The sequence below is a fragment of the Ursus maritimus genome, unplaced genomic scaffold, assembly GCF_017311325.1.
Source record: "Ursus maritimus isolate PB19 unplaced genomic scaffold, ASM1731132v1 scaffold_30, whole genome shotgun sequence".
NCBI classification, from domain to species: Eukaryota; Metazoa; Chordata; class Mammalia; order Carnivora; family Ursidae; genus Ursus; species Ursus maritimus.
Window position 1 is genome coordinate 11,563,151 of NW_024425564.1, and position 14,000 is coordinate 11,577,150.

Consider the following 14,000-nt stretch of genomic DNA (forward strand, 5'->3'; position numbering starts at 1 on the left):
CCCATGCGTTGTTATGCATGAAATGAAGGCAGTCGGGCTGTAAATTTTGGATGAGGCCAGATGTTGCAGGCTCTCTTTAGGCAGTCAAGGTCAGAACTGATGTGTTAGGCAGTTCATAAAAGTTCTCTCAGTAAAGAGACACAAGGAAATGATAGGGGAAGATCCTTGGGATGATGTCTTTCTTTCCTTTAATTTTTGGTGTAAAGTGCTAGAACAACTGGCAGCAGTGGGAATGGATTAGAGAAGAATCTAGGAGATTGATCTAAGTTTCTCTCTGACAGGCATTCTCTGTGTCCAGTACTTCTCATTCACTCATTCAGAAATATTCCTTAGGAAGCTTCTGTAAGGCATGTGGTATCCCAGGCATGGGGCAGTGTGGTAAAATATAGGTATGAAGCTTATATTCAAGTAAGGGAGAAAGACAATGAATAAGTATATAGATAACATTGGAAACAAACAAAAAAATCTATGAATCACTAACTAGGGCTCTTTCAGGGCCCAGAAAGAAGAGGCTCTCTTGCCTTTCACATGAGGGACAGACTGTGGAATGGTGGCTCAGAAGAGAAATGAACATCTTATCAAAGCAGAGATATACCTGAAAACTGCTTGTTTTAAATGGAAGCCACATTATGACAGTGCCACTTCTGAATATGGAAAAACAAAGCTTTTGAGCAACAGGCATAATATTGAAGGACATGTAGAAACTACCATGTGATGGGGGAGCCTGGGTGGCTCAGTCTGTTAAGCATCCGACTCCTGTGTTCAGCTCAGGTCATGATCTCATGGGTTGTGAGATCAAGCCCCGTGTCAGGCTCAGTGCTCCGTAAAGAGTCTGCTCAAAGACTCTCTCCTCTGCCCCTCCCCCTACTCAAGAGAATAGCACTCCCAACACAGCAGCTCTGGAAGCATTGGAACATGTTTTAGTCTGCAGGTGCAAATACTGGGAGAAGAAGCTAAAAGTTGGGAGTTGCTGCCTCTGGACTGCAAGGATCAGATGCGAGAGGTGCATCAGAGAGGACTGTTTTTTTGTAATGGGCCTGTAGGACTATTGGACTTTTAAAACTATTTACATGGGTTACTCTGATAAAATCTGCAAAGGAAGTATGTACGCAGTGAGTAGAAGATGAGAAAATGGAGGTAGTGTTTATAGGGAATTATTTCAAGAAACTTTACAATGACAGAGGGCAGAGCTGGGAAAGATATGGGCTTGTTAAGATGGATGCTGGAAGAGCAGAGCTTTTCAAAGTGTGGCTCCTGGACCACAGGTTGGGAGTTTGTTAAAATGGTGGGAGCTTGTTCAAATGCACTTATATGTGGAACATAAGGGAATAGCAGGGAGGCCATTAGGAGAAGGAAGGGAAAAATGAAGGGGGGGGGGAGTCAGATGGGGAGATGAGCCATGAGAGACTATGGACTCCGGGAAACAATCTGAGGGTTTATAGGGGAGGGTGAGGGGATGTGTTAGCCCAGTGGTGGGTATTAAGGAGGACACGTATTGCATGGAGCACTGGGTGTTACATGCCAACAATGAATCATGGAACACTCTATCAAAAACTGATGATGTACTACTGTATGGCGACTAACATAACATAATACAAAAAAAAACCACAAAAAAACAAAAACCCCACAAAAAAATAAAAAATAAAAAAATAAGGGGCGCCTGGGTGGCACAGTGGTTGAGCGTCTGCCTTCGGCTCAGGGCGTGATCCCGGCGTTATGGGATCGAGCCCCACATCAGGCTCTTCCGCTGTGAGCCTGCTTCTTCCTCTCCCACTCCCCCTGCTTGTGTTCCCTCTCTTTAAAAATAATAAATAAATAAATAAATAAATAAAATGCAGATCCCAGCCCCTACCCCAAACTTACTGACTCAGGAACCCCAAAGGACAGGGGCCAAAATCTGCACTTTAGAAATAATCTCATGCATATGCAATGAAATATTATTCAGGCATAAAAAAGAAGGAAATCCTGCCATTTGTGACAACATGGATGGACCTTGAAGGCATTATGCTCGGTGAAGTAAGTCAAACAGAGAAAGACAACTACTGTGCGATCTCGCTTATATGCGGAAGCTATAACAAACAGCTCTAGATACAGAGGACAGACTGGTGGGAACCAGAGGCAGCGGGTGGGGGTGGGCAAAATGAGTAAAAGGGATCAGAAGGTACAACTTCCAGTTATAAGATAAGTAAGTCCTGGGGATGTAATGGACAGCATGGTGACTATAGTTAATAATACTGTGTCATATATTTCAAAGTTGCAAAGACTGTAGGTCTTAAAAGTTCTCAACACACACAAATATTGTAAGTATACGTGGTGATGGATATTAACTAGACTTATTGTGGTGATCATGTCTCAATAGATACAAATATCCAATAATTTTTTTGTACACCTGAAACTAATATAATGTTACATGTCAATTGTACCTCCGTAAAAAATAAATAATTTTTAATAAATAAATAAGTAGAAAAATAGAATCTCTTCCAGGTGATTCTTGTGCACACTGTTCTAGAGTTTGTTTGGATGCTGATGGGAAGGACCCTGGAGAAGGAGAAATAGAGAGTGTGTGGGTGGAGGGGGGGAACCCTACTGAAACGCAGGAAGTATGTGATGGGAACCAGAGCCCAGGTTAGAGAGACACTCCTCCAATGTAAAGGGGGTGAGGGAGGGAGAGAGTGGATGGAGATGAGTGGATGGAGATGAGGGAAACTGTAGAGACCTGAGGGGAAGCTGAAGCGGTGCCTGCTAGCATTTTTGCACACTTACAACTCTTCCGTATTTATGTGTCATTCCTTGTGTGATATCTGCCTTTCCCGGTGGCCTGTGAGACCCTTAAAGGCAGGATGTGTTGCTGCTTTGTTGATGTATCTTCAGATCTAGTCTGGAGGAAATGCTCCAAAAATTTTGCTGGACAAATACATGTGTGTGTCATGTTCGATATGACGTGATATCCGAGTGAAGATGTTATGGGAAAAATAAGCCTGGAAATACAGGACTGAATTTCACAGCAAAGACGAGCTAGAGATGAGTCTGGAAGTCATCAGCAGTAATAATGGTTCAAGCTGAAGGGGTTCACAGACAGAGAGGGAGGAGGAAGAGAACAGAATATGCAAGACAACAGTCTCCAGGAGAGTCTTTGGGAGGGGCTAGAGGGAGGGCACAAGAAACAAGTATCATCACGGAACACGACATCAAAAACTAATGATGTACTGTGTGGTGACTAACATAACATAATACAAAATTAAAAAAAAAAGAAACAAGTATCAAAGGAATAAGAAAAAATACCACCTTTTGTTCATTCAACCCAGGCCTGTTTCTTTTTTTTGCAATTTTAATTTTTTTGTTTAAATTCAGTTAATTAACATATAATGTATTATTAGTTTATTAGTTTCCAAGGTAGAAGAGGTAGAGGTCAGTGACTCATCAGTCTTATATCACACCCAGTGCTCATTACATCACATGCCCTCCTTAATGTCCATCACCCAGTTACCCCATCCTCCCACCCAACTCCCCTCCAGCAACCCTCAGGTTGTTTCTTATGATTAAAAGTCTCTTTGGGGCGCCTGGGTGGCACAGCGGTTAAGCGTCTGCCTTCGGCTCAGGGCGTGATCCCGGCGATCCGGGATCGAGCCCCACATCAGGCTCTTCCGCTATGAGCCTGCTTCTTCCTCTCCCACTCCCCCTGCTTGTGTTCCCTCTCTCGCTGGCTGTCTCTCTCTCTGTGTTGAATAAATAAATAAAATCTTTAAAAAAAAAAAGTCTCTTTGGTTTGTCTCCCTCTCTTTGTCTTTTTTATTTTTCCCTCTCTTCCCCTATGATCCTCTATCTTGTTTCTTAAATTCCACATATGAATGAGATCATATTTCACGGATTGACTTTCTCTGATTGACTTATTTCGCTTAGCACAATACCCTCTAGTTCTATCCACGTCACTGCAAATGGCAAGATTTCATTTTTGATGGCTGAGTCATATTCCATTGTGTATATCTACCACCTCTTTATCCATTCATCTGGGCTCTTTCCGTAGTTTGGCTATTGTGGACATTGCTGCTACAAATATTGGTGTTCAGGTGCCCCTTTGGATCACTACATTTGTATCTTTGGGGTAAATACCCAGTAGTGCGATTGCTGGGTGGTAGGGTAGCTCTATTTTCAAGTTTTTGAGGAACCTCCATCCTGTTTTCCAGAGTGGCTACATCAGTTTGCGTTCCCACCAACAGTGTAAGAGGGTTCCCCATTCTCCACATCCTCACCAACATCTGTCATTTCCTGACTTACCGATTTTAGCCATTTTGTCTGGTGTGAGGTGGTATCTCATTGTGGTTTTGATTTGTATTTCCCTGATGCTGAGCGATATTGAGCACTTTTTCATGTGTCTGTTGGCCATCCGTATGTCTTCTTTGGAGAAATGTCTGTTCATGTCTTCTGCCTATTTCTTGACTGGATTATTTGTTCTTTGGGTGTTGAGTTTGAGGAGTTCTTTATAGATCTTGGGTACTAGCCCTTTATCTGATAGGTCATTTGCAAATATCTTCTCTCATTCTGTCGGTTGTCTTTTGGTTTTGTCAACTGTTTGCTTTGCTGTGCAGAAGCTTTTATCTCGATGAAGTCCCAATAGTCCTTTCTGCTTTTGTTTCCCTTGCCTTTGGCGACGTGTCTAGCAAGGAGTTGCTGTGGCCGAGGTCACAGAGGTTGCTGCCTGTGTTCTCTAGGATTTTGATGGATTCCTGTCTCACATTGAAGATCTTTCATCCATTTTGAGTTTATTTTTGTGTATGGTGTAAGGAAATGGTCCAGAAACAGACACATAGATCAATGGAACAGAATAGAGAACCCAGAAATGGACCCTCACTCTATGGTCAACTAATCTTCAACAAAGAAGAAAGAATGTACAATGGAAAAAAGACAGTCTCTTCAACAAATGGTGTTGGGAAAATTGGACAGCCACATGCAGAAGAATGAAACTGGGCCATTTCCTTACACTATACACAAAAATAAACCCAGGCCTGTTTCTATGAACTCCACACCTACCCTGCCTACTCCCTTTTTAGGCATTCCATCCTACAGTGAAAATCAAGAGCATTTATAAGTTATTTGGCATTGATTTTAATAATTAAAAAGAGAAACTTGAAATTCTGGAGGAGTCTAGAAGAGAAGTCAGGTGAAATGGCTAGGAACATGAGAGCCCAGACTTTACTTCTCCTCTGGCTAATTTCATCCACAATTCCCACTGCCCTGGGATCTCTGTGGTCCCTCCACGTGTGTCTCTATTCAGGAATTCTGAGAGCTGACCAAGGATTTACATTTAGGCAGCATTTCTGGAAGGGATATTTTCGTTTCCCTTGGCTTTACTTAGACGTGGAGGCTAACTCTAATAAGGGATTAAGGATGACACAGAAACTAGGATTTTCAAGTTAGATAACAAAACATTTATCAAGCAGCTATACGCCCCAGGCTTCCAAGGGAAAATGAAAATAAAGCTGCTATCTGTGTTCCTGCTTCTAGCTGAAGTTCGGAGGGAGACGAAAAGGGTGGATTTGCTGCAAGGTGAAGAAGGTGAGGGCCACCGTCATGGTCAGTGGGGGCTAGGGTCAGTGCTGACTCTCACAGAAACGGGCAAAAAGAAGTTTATCGTCTTTGCTTCCAGAAAAAGAATGAGAATATGCAAGGAGTGTTTGGGACAGAGACCCTTGTCTCCTCTTGACTTTTTATGGCCTCCATGTCCTCTGTGATTGATAGGGAATTCATTTACCAAGTCCCAGGATTCCAAAGAGAAGCCACAGCAGGACGCAGGAGGCAGGCGATAATTTTCTTCTCCTCCTCTTGAAACAATCCACATTGGAAGTTGTTACCTAGAATGCCTGGGTTCTATAGCAGAGGCGGACTGCCGGGGACGAGTTGATGCCTGGAGTCTCACTGGGACATGAAGTTTCAAAAGCTTGCTAGGGCCAGGGTTGTGGGACGAGTAAGATCAGCTGGGGTACGTTCCATGGTAGTAGGAGCCAGGGACTGAAACAGCTAGACTCTGGGTTCCAACGCTTACTCCACAATATGCCCGGAGCCCTTTCCTGTCTCACTTGGCCATTGCTGTGGGCAGGGCGTGTGGGGGAGCCATGACTTCCGGGCCCTCCCTCTCCAGGGAGGGGCATCTGTGGCACAGGAAGGGAGAGAGAACAAGGGGATCAAACCTGTCACAGGAAAGTAGACCCACCCTTGGGGACAAAAGTCAGCAAAAACCTGTTTTCTCTGGGGATGTCTCATTTCTGGAGCAGAGGCCTTTGTAGGAGGCAGAAAGGAAAAAAATGGGGGTGACTGGGTCCCAAATCGTTGAATCTTCTTACCATACCAGCACTCATTGTGCAGGACCGGGTGCGCTGGTACAGTCAGCTGCGAGGGGCCTGGGTATTGGGAGGGAGGGCGGAACACTGTGACCATGCGGCCAGTGAATGAGTCTCAGAAGGTGACAGAGGCTGTCAGGACAGACCCAGCCCTGTGGGGCCGGAAGAACAAAACTCTGGGAAGTCCAAGGGGCTGTACAGGAGACCTGGACTCCGCAAGAAGGAGCTGGACGCTTTCTTGCACAAACCTCAATTATACTACGTTCCTTGGGTAGTAGTAACCTCCCACCCATCCAGGTCATGCTAAGTCACACTAAGGAGCAAAGTGAAGTTGGATTGGGAGAAAAACTCTGTTCCCAGGAGCTGTGCGGGTTTGAACATGGTACTTCTCTGAGTCTCGGTTTTGCCATCTGTCAAACAAGCGTAATAAGAAAGAACGCGCAGTTAGCAGAGGATTGAAGTACGTGATGTGAAAGCAAGCACAGCGCAAACTTTCGTTTTATTGCGGAGGGTGTGCGGGTGGAAGGAAGCGCTTAGCACAGGAAACGTGGCCGAAGAACTGCACGCGAGCCGGGGGCTGTGCGGAGCTCGAACCGCAGGCGGGCTCGCAGTTTGCAGGTGGCTGAGTGTCGTCCGCGGCGACCTGCCGGGTGCTGGGGCAGAAGCGGCGCCTTGGGGTGGGGGTGAGGGCGGGGGGGGGGTGCCGGCTGTGAACCCCTGATCCGCTCAGTTACCGAGCGAGATACAGGAACCTCGCGGCAGGTGGAGCCTAGAGGGAGGAAGGGAGGGCCCCATGCTCAGGGACCCCAGAGTCTCCGCTGCTCTGGTCCCCTGTCCCTCACCCATGATACTGGCCGGCCTTACCCGGGCTCACCCCTCTGCCCTCGCACCTGGCGCCCACCTCGGCTCTAGAGGTCTTGGGCACGGATCTCTCCTGGGGGTGCCCGGGGGGCCGTGGTTAAGCTTGTGAGGAAGGAGCCGTTCCCTCCTTGCCGCTTTTTATGTAATTTTCTCTAATAAGAGCCCATCCCTGGAGCTTGTCAGAGAATTTCCCCCTAGATTTCAAAGTGGGCATTAGGAGGGGAGGAGAGAAGTGGGAAAGGAGACGATCAGCCTCTGTGCTGGGGTCCATAGTCCCTATTGCGTTTGGAGAGCCTTCTACACTCGCGGAATATATACCCCTGACCCCCAGTGCTCCATTTGGGTGCCTTATCACATTGGATGTTTCGCACTCCCCTGGGGGTGGGGGTGCGCAGAGGTGTTCTTGCTTGGTTTGGTTTTGTTTTTTAAATTAGGGTCCAGGCTGGAGAAATTCAATGGTTAAAGGCCAGGGATAGGCAGTATCTTCTTTTCTCCTGAGAAAGAGTGCCACTCCTGTCCTGGCAGCTGCCACCTGCCGAGTCGCCATCTGCCCAGATGACTAAAAATCTGACATCCTTGTCCTTTCTTTCTCAAGCACCCCAGCCCTCTTCCGGAACCCCTGTGTCCCTCTCTGCCTCAAGCCTCTTTCCAGGGGCCTAACTCTGGGGTCCCTCTAACATCCGGCATGCCACCATTCTGGGATCCAAGCTACAATCCTGCCTTTAGCAGAGCAGAACTCTGGTGGGAGATTCCGAAAGATCCTGAGGCCGGAGGGCCCACCCAGCCTGGAGTGGACCCTGGCAGATAACTCAGTGACATGCGTGTCTGCATTAGGACTACTGTCCATGGTAGACTTCCAGCTTCCTGCAAATGGCAAGGCCCAAAGAAGCAAACAGTGACTGCTTTTTGATTCCAGATGAAGTTCAAGTTGGAAGGCCTGTGTCAACGGAAGTGTCTTTCTGCTCAGGGAAGTTGCTGAGCCTCCTGTGTTAAGAGTGAGAGCCCAGGCTGTGTGGATGATGGGCGGTGGTTCTGCTGGGACTGACATTTGGGCATGGAATGGTTTTAGAGCAGGGCTAGTGTCCTAACATCAATTTGGAATGTAGTAGTTGCCCATAAATATTAGGTTTAATTCATTAGAGTCCTGTTTTATTCTGTGTAGTACTGCCTTGTGATAACTCTTATTGAATTACGTATTTAATTTTAATTTTCCTATATTGGTGTCTCAGGTGGCAACTACGTCTTACACTTCTTTATAATCCTCAACAGAATTTATAAAAGGTGCTTAGAAATACTTGCTTATTAATTAATACATTTTCTCCTTTTTTTGTCACCATGCAAATGAGCCCAGCAGGAACTCAAGAGTGACTCATCTTAAGAGCAATAGAAATTCCAGCTCCTCTCCATGACCCTCCAAAGAATTCCTATTCTCTAGCCACTCCTGATGAAGGTCATCTGTAAGGTCACGGCCAGAGTCAGGAACACCAGCCAGGACTTCTCCCAACTGAGAGTCCAGTAATTATGATGTTCTTACTTTACACATATTTTATACTTTATTATAAAAAGACTATTATCTGTCTACTCTTTCCCCCTCTGCCAAATCAGTAATAGGTAAAAGGGCTTTAATAAGTTGGAGAGAAAATCCATATGAGATGCCTACAAGGAGGAAAATCAGAATCTGGAGTGAAAGTGTGAGGAGAGAGAGAATGGGGGCAATAGAGAAGGCGAGTGACTCCTCCAGGAAAAAGCCCAGACTGGCTTTTGGTAGAACAGACAGGAAAATAAATGATGAGTGGGGAACACCATCAGGGAAGGCCTGATGGGGATGAATGGGTAACACTGCAGGCCAAACAAAAATCCCTCCCTGCATGCCACCCACAACCCAGCAAGCCAAACCAACAGGATGCCTACTGTAGACATTTAGAAAAATGAAAGGATTCGGGAGGATGAGGGAAGAACCATCTGGATGAGAGATATTTATGATCTTTTCTGGAATTTTCCTTTCTCCCAGGTGTAGAGACAGTGAAGGAAATAAGTGCTCTTTTATTCTCAGATCCTACTTTTCCATTTTAAAAAGGAGGGGGACAAGTGTCCTGGGAACTCAAAGACAAGCCTGCTTACACACAAAGTCTAAGTAATAGATAGAAATATTATAGATTGGTCCTGAAACCCAGCTTACAGTCAGATCTGGGGCACTGGCTTCTAAGGCCCCCAAACTTCCTTTAGCCAGGCTCCTCCTCCCAAGATTCAGTGTCCAGTATTGGTGCCCACCCCATATGTCCGTCAAACATCTTTTCATTCTGAGACCGTCATCTTCTACAGAGAACACATGCTTATACTATTCATTCTTTCTTTTGTATCTCCCAGAGTGACATCCTTCTTACTCATCATCTCCTCCTTAGACCAGTTTCAATAAGAACCCAGCAGATGAAGGGTTAATGCTGTTAACCGTCAGTACCTTGCCCTTCCTGGAGTCCAGGACATATGAATTGTGAGGCTAGTCCCTCGTCTTACTAAGGGCATAGAAGAGCTGGGCACTTTCTAAAGGATCACCGTGGGGAAGCGATCTGGCCCATGCCGAGGGTCTGCTGCTGCATCAGGTGGACTGGGTAGGAGTTAGGGCCCCCATCATCCTCTGGGTCATTGTCCTCCTTGTTCTGGATCAGTGCATGGCGTGTTTTCGTCATATAGGAGATCTGTGATTAGGAGAAAGGAGGAATGGGTTTCATCAGCTACGCCATTTGATTTCCTCAACACCCATAATCCTTTGATTCTATTCTTTCTGACCCTAGACCTTTAGCTTCCTCCTTTCCCAAGATTCCTTCCAAACCTTGATCCTTATTCCAGCCCCAGATCCCATGCACTAAGTCCCAGACCTCACCTCTACTTCCCACCGCTGTCCAGTTTTCCCTATCCTAATATCCCCTATTCTCACATCCCAGATTCTTTCTCCAACCTCCAATTTTTCCCTATCCTACATCCTTTTTTCTCAGCCTCAGACTTCTGTCCAGTGCCATTGTTCATGCCCCATGCATCATTGTCTTTCCCCATAGTCTTCACCACCACTACCCCTTTATTACCATCCCCCTTCCCACTACCATGCTTCTTTTTCTGAGCTAATTACTCCCTCTGGTTCAGATCTGTAATCTCTTGTCAACTCCCTATCTCATGCATTTGCTCCCCTGTAGCATCCCTCTCCCTTACCAAAAAGATAAGGCCAAGGAACATCAGGAAGAGAATCACAGCCACCAGGACCACAATAACTATGGCCCATGCAGGAAACGAATCATTGTCTCTCATTCCTCCAGCATGAAGACCTCTCTGTGAGCCATCTTTGTTCTGATATGGATGGCTTTTGTTGCCTGGGGTCTTTGCCCTGGTAAAACTCAGCTCCATGTGAGATTTAGTGAGTGTAAAAGATGGCACCTCATAGGTAACATCAGTTTTATTTGGATCAGGAGAGGTATTAGTGACAGATTTGTCACGTTTTGTAGATTTGGCTGAAGTTTGTGTAATCTTCTCATTGGCTCCTGTGGTCTTCTCCCCATGGTCCTTGGACCCTTCTAGGGCTCCTGTGGTCTTCTCCCCATGGTCCTTGGACCCTTCTAGGGCTCCGGTGGTCTTCCCATTGGCTAGGGTGGTCTTCTCCCCATGGTCCTTGGACCCTTCTAGGGATCCTGTGGTCTTCCCATTGGCTAGGGTGGTCTTCTCCCCATGGTCCTTGGATCCTTCTAGGGCTCCTGTGGTCTTCCCCCTATGGTCCTTGGACCCTTCTAGGGCTCCTGTGGTCATTCTCCCATGGTCCTTGGACCTTTCTGGGGCTCCTGTGATCTTCCCATTGTCTAGGGTGGTCTTCTCCCCATGGTCCTTGGATCCTTCTAGGGCTCCTGTGGTCTTCTCCCCATGGTCCTTGGACCCTTCTAGGGCTCCTGTGGTCATTCCCCCATGGTCTTTGGACCCTTCTGGGGCTCCTGTGATCTTCCCATTGTGTAGGGTGGTCTTCTCCCCATGGTCCTTGGACCCTTCTAGGGCTCCTGTGGTCTTCCCCCCATGGTCCTTGGACCCTTCTAGGGCTCCTGTGGTCTTCTCCCCATGGTCCTTAGACCCTTCTAGGGCTCCTGTGGTCTTCTCCCCATGGTCCTTGGACCCTTCTAGGGCTCCTGTGGTCTTCCCCCCTTGGTCTTTGGACCCTTCTGGGGCTCCTGTGATCTTCCCATTGGCTGGGGTGGTCTTCTCCCTATGGTCCTTGGATCCTTCTAGGGCTCCTGTGGTCTTCTCCCCATGGTCCTTGGACCCTTCTGGGGCTCCTGTGATCTTCCCATTGTCTAGGGTGGTCTTCTCCCCATTGTCCTTGGACCCTTCTAGGGCTCCTGTGGTCTTCCCCCCATGGTCCTTGGAAACTTCTGGGGCTCCTGTGGTCTTCCCTCCATGGTCCTTGGAAACTTCTGGGGCTCCTGTGGTCTTCCCTCCATAGTCCTTGGAACCTTCTGGGGCGCTCGTGGTCCTCCTGTTGGACAGAGTGCTGTTCTGTCCGTGTTTCTTGGACTTTTCTTGGGTTGTTGTGGTCATCTTATCGGTTGATTTAGTCTCTTCATGTTTTGTAGACTGTCCTGAAACTCCTGGGTTCTTCTTATAAGGCGATTTGACCCGTTTTCCATCTTCCGGTGGGTTTTCTAGTGTTCTTGTGATATTTATATGAGCTAATGTGGTCCTATGTCTGTGTACTCTAAGTGTTGCTGGCATTAGTGTGGTCTTTTCGATGACTGATGTGGTCCTGTTTATGTGTTCTCTAGTATGCATCACAGTCTTGCCTGAGGCAACTGTAGTTCTGGAACCAGCAACTATATTATGATCTTCAGCTCTTTTTGACCTTTCTGGGGTTCTTGTAGCCTCATGTGATACCTTTGTGGCTGTTTTGCTTCTGCCTGAGGACGATGTAGGCATTTTATTGCTCTCTGGACTGACCAAGTTGTGGACAGGACTTAGGGTCTTGTGTGAAGTAGCGCTTTTAATGTTGATGTTTCTTGAAGATGTTACAGTTTTATGTTGGTTTCCTGTACCTGTTTTGTTTGTGTTGGGCTTAGTGCAAGCTCTTTTGTTCTTGGTTGTTGGGATTGGAGATTTTGCACCAGACAGTCCTTTATGTGTGTTAGTAGAGTCAGTAGGGTCAAGAGAGCCTCCATTCTGGACATTTGGGTCTTTTCCTTGATTGCTGCGGTTTTTTCTAGAAGTAGAAGGAACTTCATGATGACTTGTAGAGTTTGGGGAATTACGTATAGGTTTGTAAGTCGTCAGGATATGCTGTGTATTATTGCAATGACGTTTTACCTTATGGGTTTCTGTAGATTTACTGAGGTCTAGAGGGTTGTGGCCTGAATGAAGAGCAGTACGGTCAGAGGGTGTACTATAAACAAGGCCTGATTTAGGAGCGAACAAATGATCAGATGCTGGGGAATCATGAGTTTTCTGAAATTCTTGAAATGTGACAGCACCTGTGAAGGAAGAGAAGCAAATAAGAAACTTCCATTAAGTTCTTCCTTGCTTCTCTGCCCTCTTCTGTCTCTAAGGATCCCTTTATTACCCTAGATATATCTCCCCAGCCAATATGCTCAGAATACTGTAATATATAATCCCCACTCTCTCCTCTAGTCTCTGGACCTTTGTTCAGGCTGTGCCTCCAGCAAAAATGCCACCTTACCTCTTTTCCACCTCTATTCTTCAGTTCTCAGTTTCAGACCTTTCCGGCTTTATGGCATCTTTCCAGATCCTTCCAAGCAGATAAGATCTAGCTTCATCTCAGTGCTCCAAAAATTATTTGTTTTTTTTTTTAAAGATTTTTATTTATTTATTTAACAGAGATAGAGACAGCCAGCAAGAGAGGGAACACAAGCAGGGGGAGTGGGAGAGGAAGAAGCAGGCTCCTAGCAGAGGAGCCTGATGTGGGGCTCGATCCCAGAACGCCGGGATCACGCCCTGAGCCGAAGGCAGACGCTTAACCGCTGTGCCACCCAGGCGCCCCCCAAAAATTATTTGTTAATACCCTTTCCTGTTACCTTCAACTTGACATTACAGTTATTTGTGTGCCTGTCAACCTCTCCCTCCTGCCCTGCCTATCAAATCATAAGATTTTGCGATCAGATATTGACTGGCATTTTACTCCACAAATGCTCCTTTAGAGTTTATATACTTATGGAATGGAGTTCCCTTTCCATGACAGAGCTGAGAGGAAAGGGAGCAAATATCAGAATCTCCATCTTTCCATAACATTCCAGCTCCATCCCAAATGTAACTGTGTGAGAGACTGAGGTAGGATTTCTGGCAGAACTTCCCATAGGGATTAATAAGTAGATGAAGATGATGACTGAGAGAGAGGTAAGAAGAGGAATGGAAGGTGGATAGAGGAGGGAGATGGGAAACTTTCATTTGGGTGTTAAAGTTTGGTCTGGTTGCAGAGAAGTAGATGAAATGACTCAATCCTTATGGTTCCCCACTGACTTCCCCCCACCCCTTCACACACCTAAAGCCACCTGGGATAGATGAAAGTCACCCTCCTGAAAGAAAAAGATATCTGACTGGGGGTCCGGAGAGGAGTGAATGAGGCAGCTGAATTTCGGAAGGGACTGTCCGTGTTTAAGGACAGGGTGTGAGAGAAAAAACCTCTATCAGTGAACAGATATGAACCTTAATTACATGGAAAAACAACCAATGGGGATAGAGGAGATGTCTCTGATACCTAGCTAAGAGATCTCGAAGAGTGAAAGAGATAATGTTGTTACATAACTGAGATTTCCGGTCTCTGTTAGC